Genomic DNA, 16273 nt, shown 5'->3' on the forward strand with positions numbered 1-16273 from the left:
AATCCTTGCCTGATTCACAACCGACCTTGATCAGGAATCCCATAGGGCGGTGCACAATTGGCCCACCATCGTCCGGGTTGGGGAAGGGTTTTCCCGGGGTAGGTCGTCATTGTAAATAAGAATTTGTTCTTAACTGACTTGCCCAGTGAAATAAATGTTAAATAAAATGTATTCATTAATTTCAAAAATCAACTAGATGAGGCACGATTGCCACACAATCGTACCAGTTCATATAACTGTCTATGTTTTTACTTTTCATGCTAACGATAGCATAAAGTTAGCTGTTCGGTGAAGAGTTTATACACCGTGTTTCTATTTCCTGACTAAAACCCTGTTTATTATTCTCAGTTGTCTGATCAAACCCTATGCTATGTGAAAGCCACTTGCACAGCTGAAATGGAAGTAGATTAATAGTACGGCACAGCATTGAAGTTTTCCAGATTTCTCGTGTGGATGTGAGGGGATTTTTGCGATGCTGGCATCCACTTGGAAGCCGTAATACAACGGGCTGTTTTTCTTTCCATTTGCTCGTACCAATGCTGGAGGTGTGGGACACTGACATTACAGCAGAGACACCACTGGCAGCAAATAAAGTAGACACTGTGTTTGTCTGCTAGCTAGTGTCAAAAAGACCACCTGGAACTTTAAAGACATAGTGCTCTGGTAGACTGGAGACTGACTGTAGTGGACTCATTTATGTTGGAGGCCTCTGTGTGCCCAGTTCTCCAGGGTTTGGGCTGAGGTTATTTTCACAAGACTGTCAAACCAAATGTACTCGCAGTACCGTCCAATTGTTCAAGCTTGTTCCAAGTTGGCTGAGCCTGATGGCCTGTCTACTGAGCTTTGTTTGGTCCAGTGGGGCTGGTGGGCATGACATCATTGGAGACAAACTGTAATTTAATATATGATGAGATATGTAATATGGGGTGAAGAGAATAAATCAAAAGCTTCTCTATTTTTTAATACCTATTCAAAGTACATTTAGTTATGTTTATGTACTTTGCAACGAATGCGGTTTTGGGACACGATTTTCAAATCAAACAAATACAACTGTGGATCTTTTCAACCCAAATCATCCTGAAAAACCACCATCACTACAACAAGTAACTACTGGTCTTCCTCTCACATGAACCAGTGGTTTTCTTTTCTCTTTTCTCGTCGCTTCTTCTTCTCCTTCTCTTCTCTTCTTCTCTTCTTCTTCACCTTCTCTTCCCTTCCATTTTCTTCTTCCCTTCTATTCCTTCTTCTTCTCCTTCTCCAAACAGAGATGAAACACCCAAAACCAGTCAGATAGATAGTGTCCAGGGGTTTATACCTCTGTCAGTCTCCTTGAGCGGTGTCATCCATACTGTTATCTTAGCTCCACCAGGATTAATGCTCCTTTTCAAGTTTAATGAGATAAGAGACCTGGGGGAGGTGTCCCCCTGCCATGTTCAAAGACCCTGCCGCCCCACCAGGAACTGCTTTATCTCAGCCCAATGATTGGCCTGGCTGATAGGTGATTCTGAGGAACTGCAGTGGCCCAGAGAAGTGGGGTCTGGGGGTGATGGGGTGGGAGTGGGAGTGGGACAGGCTGGCAAACTTGGCCTCTTAAAAGAAAGAAAGCTCCACCGTTGTGGCTCAGGCATCCCCGAGATGCCGCCTGTTCCCCCTCTCTATTTGATTCCAGGACACTTTTTACGTGCCTGCCTCCCTCACACCGCCGGCGCTCCAGAGCCCATAAAGCAAGAGAGCTCGCTCCCGGAGGCTCAGAGGCTAGTTGGACAGGACGTGTTTGTAAGTGTTGCCTGAATGCACCGCCAGGAGAAACAACACCCCCAGGGCTCGTCAGGCTTGTGAGTTTTTCTTCCAACTCCATGCCAAGAAGCCGTTTCCAGTTCCAGCTCAATTCCTCTAGTCGTTTGTGGCCTGTGTGATCCCGAAGCATCGGGACCTACCTCATGGTCTACATGGCATGCTAAATGATATCTGTTAAGGAAAAAGGCCTTAACTGATAGGGGACAGAGTAAACTAATATACTGCCCTGATTAAATCTCCATCATCAAACTGCATGTCCTTTAATGACTATAGAATTAGCATTGTTTCCATGTTCCAAAAAAATTGTAATATTCTAGAATATCCGTCAGGTCCGGTTTCAGTTCCGCAGTTAGAATTTGACCTTAAACCATTAGAGCATGAAGTACTGATGTCATACATCAAGTCTACTAAGTAGCACACATACAGTACCACTCAAAAGTTTGGACACACCCACTCTTTCAAGGATTTTTCTTTATTTTTACTATTTTCTATATTGCACAAAGCGGGATTTCTTATAAGTGTCCGGATTAGTCTCCCGCTCATTGAAAGCGGCAGCTCTAGCCTTTAACTCGATGCAGATGTTGCCTGTAATCCATGGCTTCAGGTTGGGATATGTACGTACAGTCACTGTGGGGAGGACGTCGTCGATGCACTTATTGATGAAGCCGATGACTGAGGTAGTGTACTCCTCAGTGCCATTGGATGAATCCCGGAACATATTACAGTCTGTGCTAGCAAAACAGTCCTGTAGTGTAGCATCCACGTCATCTGACCACTTCCGTATTGAGCGAGTCACTGGTACTTCCTGCTTTAGTTTTTGCTTGTAAACAGGATTCAGGAGGATAGAATTATGGTCAAATTTGCCAAATGGTGGGTGGGGGAGAGCTTTGTATGTATCTGTGTGGAGTAATTACCTTTTTTTTCTCTGGTTGCACATGTGATTTGCTGGTACAATTTGGTTAAACTGATTTAAGTTTGCCTGCATTAAAGTCCCCTGCCACTAGGAGCGCCGCTTCTGGGTGAGTATTTTCTTCTTCGCTTATGGCCTTAAAGAGTTGGTAGAGATCGGTCTTAGTGCCAGCTTCGTTCTGTGGTGGTAAATAGACGGCTTACGAATAATATAGATGAGAACTCTCTTGGTAGATAGTATGGTCTACAGCTTATCATACCTCAGGCGAGCAATACCTCGAGACTTGTTTAATATTAGACATCACGCACCAGCTGTTATTGACAAATAGACACACACCCCCACCCCTCGTCTTACCAGAGGTAGCGTCTCTGTTCTGCCGGTGCATGAAAAATCCCGGTAGCTCTATATTGTCTGTATCGTCGCTCAGCCACGTCTCGGTGAAACATAAGATGTTACAGTTTTTAATGTCCCGTTGGTAGGATAATCTTAATCGTAGGTCATCAATTTTATTTGCCAATGATTGCATGTTAGCAAGAAGAACGGATGGCAGTGGGAGTAACTCGCTCGCCTACGGATTCTCAGAAGGCTGCCCGATCTGCGGCCCCTTTTCCTGCGTCTTTTCTTTATGCAAAAGGCGGAGATCTGGGCCTGTTCCATTGAAAGCAGGATATCCTTCTCGTCGAACAAAAATGAACAAAATAGCACAATTGGTTGGGAGAATGTAAAACATCAGCCATGTTCTTCGGCACCATCTTCTGTATACCACCCCTACCTTGTCACAACAAAACTGACTGGGTCAAACGCATTAAGAAGGAAAGAAATTCCACAAATTAACTTTTAACAAGGCACACCTGTTAATTGAAATGCATTCCAGGTGACCACCTTGTGAAGCTGGTTGAGAGAATGCCAAGAGTGTGCAAAGCTATCATCAAGGCAAATAAATATATTTTGATTTGTTTAACACTTTTTTGCTTGCTACATGATTCCATGTGTTTTTTCATAGTTTTGATGTCTTCACTATTGTTCTACAGTAAAAAGAAAGAAAAACCCTGGAATGAGTAGCTGTGTCCAAACTTTTCACTGGTACTGTGTATGTATAGCCACTTACACATTGACTTCTCTAAAGAATGCATTTCAGTCTATAGGATACGGTTATTTCCAGATCTTCTAGAGGAGATCTAAGACAGGTTTTGAGTAATGTTATTAAGTGGCTCTGGGGAATTCAGCTCGAGGCACATTTTTCAAGGTTGGGGTGAAGGACTCCCTCATTATCACTATATATTGAGAAAATGAAACAAAGGACCCAGGAGAGGTCCCAGAGGCATCCACCCCGTCCCGCATGGCATGCAGGGGAGTTGACTGTCCTTCATGCTACACACTATATCACTATAGGGCAAATCTCTGGGGTGAACATCTGTATGGTGATACGTAAGGCGCGTGGTTGTGCATGTAGACTAGCCGCTAACAGGGTCAGTGGGAAATACAGGGCTCCAACGGCCATTAATGTCACTGGCAGCCATGTTTGTTCATCTGTGTAATGTTCAAATTGCGTCATTACTCCAATACATTACAGAGGAGGCCCTGTCTTCGGTCCAAAGGGCACCATATTTAGTGCACTGCTCTTGATCAGAGCCCTATTATGGAATAGGGTGTCATTTGGGATGCAGCCCTTGCTTGTGGAGCCATGTCCATAGCTCATGTTGGATTCCACATTATTATGTGAAGTGTATAAAATATCCATAAAAAGTATGTTCCCACCAGAGGTACTGAAACTTCATATCTTGTATCTTTAGCACAGTGGTGTAAATATTAGACAGACTGTATAGACATAGTAGGGTTTCCGTCAAGCTACTGGGAATGTCAAACCCTCAAATAAGCAATGCAGCCTGTGCCAAACTTAGTGGTTCTTTGAAGTATGTTTAAAAAATGTTTAAAATGTACAACAAACTCTGTGAGGTTTCCTGTTTCCAATTTGAATGACGAGTAGACTTGGACGACAGCCTTTTCACTTAAATATTTTTTTTTAATCTCTGAAATAAAATCTAATTACACCAAATATTTGTTTGAATCTCCTTCTATTTTTCCTTAATAGTGTTTACTTTAGCTAAGTAGAGAGAGGTCACATCAAAACTAGCGCTGTGGAATGTTAGCATGCTTAACTCAATATCTAATACAAACATCTCGGAGCAAGGCTTTCTGGCCAACACCATTATGAGGGTCATCATCTGTGTCCGAGCGGTATGAGGCTCCTGGCCAAGTCCCTGGGCTAAGTCTGTCCCAAATGGAATCCTATATTCCCTATAAAGTGCATTACTTTCAACCACTGAAAACCCTCCCACTTGCTGGCCAACAGATTGTATAATGGAGTTTTCATTTAATAGGGTTTTCAGTACATTTAAAAAAAGCCATCCCTTTAAATTTGGTGTACCACTTTTACTGCAGTGGGCTAAATCAGGGTCACACCGAGTGTTTCTTGGTAGTCAAACAAATCTACCTCGAAACAAAAGTATACACCTCACACACATGGTTATGGGCTTTAAAAAATGAAGACACCTGTACCATGTCAGATATTGAGTTGAAATGTACTCAGTTTTGAGTTTGCATCCCCATATTACACTTTATATATGTACATCACAGAAGACTGAAATTGAATTTGAAATTTCTCGACAGGCTCACTAGAATATATGGAGAGAACGTTCAGAATATTAGGATCAATGACACAAAGCCATGTTAATACATGCATATTCGTCTCGTTTTCAGCATCAATTGGTGGACAAAAAAATACTCTGATCTTGCTTATTATTTAGGGTTAGGAAAGTATTCATGAATAATAATAAAAACAGGGTTGGAGAGCCTTTATGCACAAAATATATTGGTGAATAAAAAATACAGTGGTTTGATTCATCTCGAAAGTTGCCATATTCAATTGTTCAATCCATAAAATACTGAATGGTGATAAAAGTATACAATAGGGATTTGAAAAATGATCCTATAAATCTACCCTAATAATCATCATTAATCATGGAACTGTGATGAAATAGGTCCAGTGGTAGTGAACCGTGCTCCAGGGTCCAGGTTTAACCTGTTGGGGATAGGAGGCAGAATTTACACGGCCGGATAAAAAACGTACCCGATTTAATCTGGTTACTACTCCTGCCCAGTAACTAGAATATGCATATAATTATTGGCTTTGGATAGAAAACACCCTAAAGTTTCTAAAACTGTTTGAATGGTGTCTGTGAGTATAACAGAACTCATATGGCAGGCGAAAACCTGAGAAGATTCCTTACAGGAAGTGGCCTGTCTGACAAGTTCTTGTTCATCTTGGCTCTGTTTATTGAACACTGAGGATCTTTGCTGTAACGTGACACTTCCTACGGCTCCCATAGGCTCTCAGATCCCGGGAAAAAGCTGAATGATATCGAAGCAGCCCCTGGCTGAAACACATTAGCGCGTTTGGATAGTGGCCTGTCAGAGGACCATCAGACTGGGGCTCGTGCACGAGGGCACGAGATGTTTTTATTTTCTCTCTCTTTGAACGTAAACACGCTTTCCCGGTCGGAATATTATCGCTTTTTTACGAGAAAAATGGCATAAAATTGATTTTAAACAGCGGTTGACATGCTTCGAAGTACGGTAATGGAATATTTAGAATTTTTTTGTCACGAAATGCGTCGTGCTCGTCACCCTTCTTTACCATTCGGATAGTGTCTTGAACGCACGAACAAAACGCCGCTATTTGGATATAACTATGGATTATTTGGGACCAAACCAACATTTGTTATTGAAGTAGAAGTCCTGGGAGTGCATTCTGACGAAGAACAGCAAAGGTAATAAAAATTTTCTTATAGTAAATCTGACTTTGGTGAGTGCTAAACTTGCTGGGTGTCTAAATAGCTAGCCCTGTGATGCCGGGCTATCTACTGAGAATATTGCAAAATGTGCTTTCACCGAAAAGCTATTTTAAAATCGGACATAGCGAGTGCATAGAGGAGGTCTGTATCTATAATTCTTAAAATAATTGTTATGTTTTTTGTGAACGTTTATCGTGAGTAATTTAGTAAATTCACCGGAAGTGTTCGGTGGGAATGCTAGTCACATGCTAGTCACATGCTAATGTAAAAAGCTGGTTTTTGATATAAATATGAACTTGATTGAACAAAACATGCATGTATTGTATAATATAATGTCCTAGGGTTGTCATCTGATGAAGATCATCAAAGGTTAGTGCTGCATTTAGCTGTGGTTTGGGTTTATGTGACATTATATGCTAGCTTGAAAAATGGGTGTCTGATTATTTCTGGCTGGGTACTCTGCTGACATAATCTAATGTTTTGCTTTCGTTGTAAAGCCTTTTTGAAATCAGACAGTGTGGTTAGATTAAAGAGAGTCTTGTCTTTAAAATGGTGTAAAATAGTCATATGTTTGAAAAATTGAAGTTTTTGCATTTTTGAGGTTTTTGAATAACGCGCCACGGGATTACACTGGCTGTTACGTAGGTGGGACGATTTGGTGCCACCTACCCTAGAGAGGTTAAACTGCACCATTTGGAAACACAGTTTTGCTCTCCTGCGTCTGACTTCTTTGCCGCCAGTATGCACTCCTTACACCCGCGAACATGACAGAGGAAAGAAATGTAAACTAATGATGTAATGGAATGATGCAAAATTGAAGGAAACTACCACTAAAGTTACCGTTATAATTGTAAGGAAACTAACAATAAAGTGACATTCATAAATGTAAGGAAAGTAACACTAAAGTTACAGTTATAAATCAATGTGGGTATAATTGATGGTTGTTACCGATAGTGGCTATTATTTAACACCATACAAATTCTAAAAAATACTATGAAAAGTCTGGGCATATAATGGAAACCTTCTAGAAATCACAAATCACGTCGGTAGGTTTGGCGCTATACTGTCATTTGCGCATGGCTACAGAAGCCTATAGCTTGGGTCTCCAAATGTTATCCCTGCAAGTTAATAAGGCCAGAATTTCAGAAACTGCACTGTGGAAAAGGTGATAGATATGTTGATATGCTTCAGTTAATCAGTTTGCTGCCATATTAGTGGTTTCACATTTGTCTCTAGCGATCATAAGGTAAAATAGATCTAAAACAATTGTAATTTATATTTACAACCCCCTTACCCAAACAGCTTACTTGTTTACCAAGCTCTTATCAATAGTTCTCATCAATCTGTAAATTACAGTGCATGGAGAATGCTGTTATTTCTATCGGAAAAGATAAAGTAGATGGGGTTCACCGTTTCAGGTGGTGGAATTATGAGGGAGTTAAGTTAAGGTCAGAATAGGGCGTATCTGTAGACACACCTCCGCCACACCTTCATTTATTTGATCTCCACCACACACGATTAGCGGGTGAATACCACGCTGTTCTCATGCTTTAATTCAAGGGTGTAATACACGTAGAGAGAAAAGTGCTTAAAAAGGGTCAGAATTCTGCCATCCCCAAGCCCTGGAGTATCCCTGTCTCTAAGAGACATAGAACAGGCAGGCAATTCACCATGAGCTAAGTATCCTTACTTTCCTGCATGTTGTGCATCCATCCTCTGAAAGCAGTGATGATTATGTACTCTACAGTATTTCACATTATTTAGTCTTTAGGAAAGGCCAAAGTATGAGACAAGGCTGAATATCATAGAGCTCATTATAAGAATTAAATATGTGTTTAATCATGTTCCCAATATGTGTGTGTTCAGATTGAGTTCATGTACATATGAGCTGGTGATATCCTGGCAAGGCATTCAACGCACATAGTTCAACTTTGAGTTTGAATTAAGTTATAAATTAATTACTCCCATCGTACAGGTGTTGACTATCATTATTTTCTGAGGTTAAATCAAACATTGAGTCTTGCCAAATGTGGGGCTCAAACAGAGTACAGCTGCACAAAGTATTTGCAGAGAAAATATCTCTCGTCATTATCATCATCATAGTTGCTATATGGGTCTAGTCCTGTTCAGTGTGAGAAAGCAGAAAGAAGCTTTGCAGGAACAGTGGTCTCCTGACAGAACACAGAACCAGAACCAGAACCTGACTCACTTCATGAATCCATCCAATCCACAGTCATTAGTCGGAGTCAGGAGCAGTGATGACAAACATTCTAGAATCAGTTGAAGAGGTTCTGGGCTCCACAGTCTCCTAAACCCGACCCTAGGCAAGAGTGGGAGAAAACCATCTGCCTAGGAAGACTATAGGAGCTCCAGCATCACTGTTGATCCAAGAGAACCTGGCTGGATCAGCTTGGATCTGGTTAGCCAGCCAAGCTGCAAGTTTATAGGAAATTACATAAATTACGTAAATGAGTAAAAACAGTGGTTCGGCTTAATTTGCTTGCATAACAGGACCTCAATGACCAAGGGGCTCGCACTGTTCCAAGATACCCATGTGGACGTTACTACAGTGGGCATGACTACTACTGGACACAACCATCACCCTGGTGCCATGGCCCTGCCAGTGTTTAAATCAAGTGTTCACCACTAATGTAAGGATGCATGACTTGCCTGGACTAGAATGTATGCCCCTACTCGAGCACTACACTACAAGTCTTGTTGGACAGGGCTTTGCTTTTGACGACCCTGGAAATCACCATATAACACGGAGGTTGGCTGCATCTTAATTGGAGAGGACTGGCTCGTGGTAATAGCTGGAGCGGGATTGGTGGAACGGTTAAAATACATTCAACACATCGTTTCCAGGTCTTTGATGCCATTCCATTCCATTCCGTTCCAGCCATTATTATGAGTTGTCCTCCCCTCAGCAGCCTCCACTAATATACAAGTATGGGGATTATCTGATTTAAATGCACAGGATGCCACACTGTGCTGCTGCAGCAGTTTTGATGTTCAGCTGGCACTGCCCACCTTATCTGGGCTGGTGGTAATCCTCCATGAACAGGCTTCACATTATGCTGAGAGCAGTGTGGAAGTAACTGCAGAACAGGTGGTCTAGTCTCTCTCTCTCTCTCTCTCTCTCTCTCTCCTCTCTCTCTCTCTCTCTCTCTCTCTATATATATATATATATATATATATATATATATATATAGAGTACCAGTCAAAAGTTTGGACACACCTACTTATCCAAGGGTTTTTCTTTATTTTACTATTTTCTACATTGATTACAGCTTTGCACACTCTTGACATTATCTCAACCAGCTTCATGAGGTGGTCACCTGGAATGCATTTCAATTAACAGGTGTGCCTTGTTATAAGTTAATTTGTGGAATGTATTTCCTTTTGAATCTGCTTGAGCCAATCAGTTGTGTTGTGACAAGGTAGGGGGGGTATACAGAAGATAGCCCAATCTGGTAAAAGACCAAGTCCATATTATGTCAAGAACAGGTCAAATAAGCAAAGAGAAATGACAGTCCATCATTACTTTAAGACATTAAGGTCAGTCAATCCAGAACATTTCAAGAACTTTGAAAGTTTCTTCAAGTGCAGTTGCAAAAACCATCAAGCTCTAAGATGAAACTGGCTCACATGAGGACCGCCAAAGGAAAAGAAGACCCAGAGTTACCTCTACTGCAGAGGATAAGTCTATTAGAGTTAACTGCACCTCAGAAATTGCAACCCAAATAAATGCTTCACAGAGTTCAACTAACAGACACATCTCAACATCAACTTTTCAGAGGAGACTGCGTGAATCAGGCCTTCATGGTCGAATTGCTGCAAAGAAACCACTACTAAAGGACACCAATAAGAAGAAAAGACTTGCTTGGGCCAAGAAACATGAGCAATGGACATTAGACCGGTGGAAATCTGTCCTTTGTTCTAATGAGTTCAGATTTGAGATTTTTGGTTCCAACCGCCATGTCTTACTGTGGCGGTCCTCATGAGAGCCAGTTTCATCATAACGCTTGATGGTTTTTGTGACTGCACTTGAAGAAACTTTCAAAGTTCTTGAAATTTTCCGGATTGACTGACCTTCATGTCAAAGTACAGAGAGTAGGTGAACGGGTGATCTCCACATGTGTGGTTCCCACCGTGAAGCATGGAGGAGGAGGTGTGATGGTGTGGGGGTGCTTTGCTGGTGACACTATCAGTAATTTATTTCAAATTCAAGGGACACTTAACCAGCATAGCTACCACAGCATTCTGCAGCAATACGCCATCCCATCTGGTTTGCGCTTAATGGGACTATCATTTGTTTTTCAACAGGACAACAACCCAAAACACACCTCCAGTGCTGCATCAGATGACCTGGCCTCCACAATCACCCGACCTCAACCCAATTGAGATGGTTTGGGATGAGTTGGACCGCAGAGTGAAGGAAAAGCAGCCAACAAGTGCTCAGCATATGTGAGAGCTCCTTCAAGACTGTTTGAAAAGCTATCCTCATGAAGCTGGTTGAGAGAATGCCAAGAGTGTGCAAAGCTGTCATCAAGGCAAAGGGTGGCTACTCTCAAATATGAAATATATTTGTTTAACTTTTTTGGTTACTACATAAATCCATATGTGTTATTTGATAGTTTTGATGTCTTCTCTATTATTCTCAATGTATAAAATAGTCAAAATAAAGAAAAACCCTTGACTGGTACTGTATATATATTATTCTCTGTCTCTCATTCTCTCTCTCTCTCTCTCTCTACTTCTTTCGCTTTCTCAATTCAATACAATTCAAAGGGCTTCATTGGGATGGGAAACATATGTTTACATTGCCAAAGCAAGTGAAATAGATAATAAACAAAACTGAAATAAACAATATAAAATGAACAGTAAACATTACACTCACACAAGTTCCAAAGGAATAAAGATATTTCAAATGTCATATTATGGCTATATATACAGTGTTGTAACGATGTGCAAATAGTTAAAGTACAAAAGGGAAAATACATAAACATGGGTTGTATTTACATTTTCTCTCTCTCATTCTCTCTCCTACCCCCCCACAATACTAACTCTATTTATGGTAATGAAAATTGTTTCTGAAAACATAATGAACAATTCTAAACATCCACATTCATCCTATGACAAGTTAGTAGTCTGGGAGGAAACCAGAACAATGTGCAGCAGTTGCTACCCAGAAAACCAAAGCTGGTTCTGGGAAAGTTCCCAGAACATTCATTATGTCACGGCAAGGTTCATCTTCATTCTTCAGAGGACACATATCTTTTAGTATTTTTACAGATTTTCTGCTACATATAAATATATTTTACATACACATTTTACATAGATTGTACTTTTATAAACAGTAATCACATAACAATAATACATTACCAAACATCAGCTCTTTAATCCCACCCCTCTGCCACTCTCAGCCCATCCCACCTATCACCATAGACCACCCTCGATTGGTTTCCATATATATCTCAATTGTTCTGTGATGTTTTAGATACATTTTTAACCTTTCTAATTGTTTAGTATCCCCAGATTGTGAGCTAAAGATGAAATCCTTTCCTACAAATATTTGTATATTATTGATTGACTGACTATGACTGTTTTTAGAATTGTTCATTCTGTTTTTAGATACTCTTTTCATTACCATACATATAGTTTGCACTGTTCTATGAAAATGGCATGATTCTTGCACCTGTCAAACGCATGATAGTAAAATATACTAACCTATTACATACATAATATGCATCTATTATAACATCCTTGGAGAGCATTTTGGGGATTTTCCCAATCTGGAAGTTGAGATTGCACAGACCTGTGGAGCTTGATCAACTCAGAATAACACACGTTCTTCTCTTACAGTAACGCTACCTGTGTTGAAGAGCACAAGGAGAACACAGATCTCTGACTGTTCTCTCTGATATTATTTACGTCTGTATATTCATGTCTGTAAGACAACAGAAGGATCTCCTTTGTAAAGATGTCGTCATCACGTCTTCAAAAGACCCTGCTGTCCACAGTTGTTATCATTTATAAAATTGGATGGAGCAGACGATGCAATTCCTTGGACTGAGGGAAAATCAATAACAGATTGTCTGCAAACCTTTCTCTGGCATCGAGGACTCTGACAAAGGATTGTAACACCTCACTACTGGCTGGTAAATGCAGCAGGAAGAGCTCATGTTCTGTGTGCTTGGATGAGGGCTAAGCCCTCTTACTGTGCAAGGTATCTTGAATTGGCTTCAGGTGGCACGCTGAGCACAACAGTAGACGATGTTTGCTTCTATTTGGGGTGGAACCCACTGTGAGACGTTGGCTTGGGTTTCTCCTGCCGCAGAGTCGCAGACTCTCAACCTAAAGAGTTCTTACAAGTCAAAAAGAAATGAACGGCCCTTCATTGTCCATAATATGGGACAGCTGAATGTAAACTCCATACTCTCAACAAATCTCATTTGGATTTATTCTAAGAGGATATGACACTACTGAGAGTAAACCAGAGCGCTGGCATTTCTGGGCCTCCTGCACTACTGCTGTGATATCGTGACTAGTCAGACCTCTCCCTCCATCTTTGTTTGGGTCCCAAATAGCACCATATTCATTATATAGTGCACTCCTTTTGACATATGGTGCACTCCTTTTGACATATAGTGCACTCCTTTTGACATATAGTGCAGTCCCTTTGACATATAGTGCACTCCTTTTGACATATAGTGCACTCCTTTTGACATATAGTGCAGTCCCTTTGACATATAGTGCACTCCTTTTGACATATAGTGCACTGCTTTTGACCAGGGCCTATAGGGTAGTGCACAATATAGGGAATAGGGTTCCATTTGAGATGCAGCCTGTCAGGTGTCAGTCAGCAACACCCAAGCCTCCTGGGGAGAGATGAGAGCTGAAACTCACTGATGCTGGGCTTGGAGCAAGATGAGAGGGTCTGGAGGAGAGGGAGGAGAGGTAGGGTCTGCTTTCCATAAAGTCCTGGCATCCTATATGAGATAGAACCACTTCACATGCATAAATCGTGTCAGCGAGAGTCAGCGCTTAGGGCATTTGTCAATATAACAACAGGAAAATTCCCAGAAATAAAAAATGGTCATATTTGGCATAGGAGTTGTTCTCAAAAGTATGAAATCAATCATATTCCCACTAGAATGTCTAAAGGGAAGAAATACAGCGCATCCCGATGTCTTGAAAGGTTTCCGTTTTCGTGTATAATAAGATAATTGAAGAACAGAAAACCTACACTAGTCAGCGCAAAGTTAAACACCAGTTCGGGTCTGGATATAAAAATGACAAAGAATTTCACCTGCTTAGAGGAACCTGTTGGAATAGGCATCCCTGTTATTTTGGCATGTTATTGATATTTGGCTCAGTACAGTGGGCCTACTGAGTAGATAGAGGAAAATGTGAGTTGTGATGACTGTCTGTTCCCCCTCCATGTGCTGTCTGTCTGTGATAGCTGGGGCCTAGTTTTTTACCTCTCTGGCCCTGGACCGCTGCGTGCAGAGAGCTGAGGTCCGTATGCAGCCCCTTTCTCTCTGACTCTGGCTGGATGTGTCCTAGCCAGCACCAGCCCATGTGTGTAATGCTGTTTGTAATGAGAAATCTAAACAGGGAACAGCAGTGAGGCATTACAGGAATGTGTTCCATTGGAGAGAGTCGCTCCGCCGGCGCAAGAAAAAGAAAAGAAAGAAGAAGTAGCAGGAGAAGGAAAGAAAAAGCTCAGAGTACAGTAAAGGAAGGCAGCTAGCAGAGAGAGAGAGAGAGAGAGATATGTCCAGAAGGAGCACTCACTGGGCCAAGGCGGAAGACTAATGTTATTGTACATTGGCTGTCACTTTGCCAGCCCTCCCTCACCAATTGGTTCCTCATGCCCCCTTACCCCTCTCCCCCCTCTACTCTGCCCCCCCCCCCCCCCCCCCCCCCCCCCTGGTTCCCCGGGACTCTCTTTGCTCAGGTGGACAGTGACATGGTTTTTAAATGAGCCCAAGTCGTCCTCTCTCACTGTCTTTGTCTCTGTCTCTGTCTATCTGACTCTCTGTCTCGCTCTCTCTCTCTCTCTCTCAATTCAATTCAATTCAATTCAATTCAATTCAAAGGGCTTTTACATTGCCAAAGCAAATTAAATAGATCATAAACAAAAGTGAAATAAACTATATAAAATTAACAGTAAGCATTACACTCACAAAAGATTAAAAGGAATAGAGACATTTCAAATGTCATATTATAGCTGTGTACAGTGTTGTAACGATGTGCAAATTGTTAACGTACAAAATGGAAAATAAATAAGCATAAATATGGGTTGAATTTACAATGGTGTTAGTTTTTTACTGATTGCCCTTTTCTTGTGGCAACAGGTCACAAATCTTGCTGCTGTGATGGCACACTGTGGTATTTCACCTAATAGATATGGGAGTTTCTCAAAATTAGATTTGTTTTTGAAATTTTGGGGGGTCTGTGTAATCTGAGGGAAATACGTGTCTATAATATGGTTATACCTTTGGCAGGAGGTTAGGAAGTGCAGCTCAGTTTCCACCTCATTTTGTGGGCAGGGTGCACATACTGTATAATCAACATCACAGGCCTTTTTGGGTTGGAGGGTTTGTATTTTGCCCTGTAGCTCATCCAATGTAAATGGAGAATCCAGTGGGTTCTGGTAGTCTTTAAAAGCTGATTCTAAGTTTTTCTAATGATTATGTATGTGTTTGTTCTTGGTTCTTTGTTAAGGGCCAAAAAGGTTGGAGAAGTGTTTTATCCATACATCTCTGTTTTGGATAGATAGCTCTTCGTGTTGTTGTTTGTTTAGTGTGTTCCAATTTTTCCAGAAGTGATTTACGTCTATGGATTCTTCTGATTTCTGACGTGCTGTTCCTTCTTTTTTCGTAGTGTATTTCTGTATTGTTTTAGTGTTTCACCATTGTGAAGGTGTACATTCTGGTTTTCTGGGTCTCTAGGTTTTTGCATTCTTCATCAAACCATTTCTCATTGTTGTTGGTTTAAAATGTTATATGATAGCTGATAGGTCAAATATACTGTTCAGGCTTCCTACTGCTAAGTTCACACCTTCACTATCGCAGGGAAACCTCCACCAATTTTTTCCAGGAAGTTGTATAGTAAGGATTGGATGTTTTGTTGGCCAATAGTTTTTTGGTAGGTTTCTACACTACCGTCCTTCTATCTATAGCATTTCTTAATAACATGCAGTTTGTTCAGCTTCAATGCCTCATGGTTGAGTGTTGCTCTGTTCAAATAGATTGTTATTTTGCTGTGGTCTGATAGGTGTGTCAGTGGGCTGACTGTGAGCGCTCTGAGAGACTCTGGGTTGAGGTCAGTGATAAAGTAGTACAGTACTACTGCCAAGGGATGAGCTGTAGGTGTACCGTAGGAGTCCCCTCCAAGCCTACCATTGACTATGTACGACAGAGCTGCAGGAGTTGTGACACATTTTTGTAGGTTGTTTTGTCGTAGTTGTGTCTAGGAGGCATATTTTGGAGAGAATGCTGTCACCTCCAAGTAGGTGCTTGTCCCCCTGTGTGCTGAAGGTGTCAGGTTATTGTGTCAGGTTCTTGTTCAGTTCTGGCGTTTAGGTCACCACAGACTAGTACATGCCTCTCTCTCATTGTATGCATGGCTGTGGACTGTGTCATCAAGTCGGCGTCTGGAGGAGAGGAGAGGAGGGGAGAGGTGAGAGGAGAGGACAGGAGAG

This window comes from Salmo salar, chromosome 02, assembly GCF_965601325.2.
Source record: "Salmo salar chromosome 02, fSalSal1, whole genome shotgun sequence".
Classification (NCBI taxonomy): Eukaryota; Metazoa; Chordata; class Actinopteri; order Salmoniformes; family Salmonidae; genus Salmo; species Salmo salar.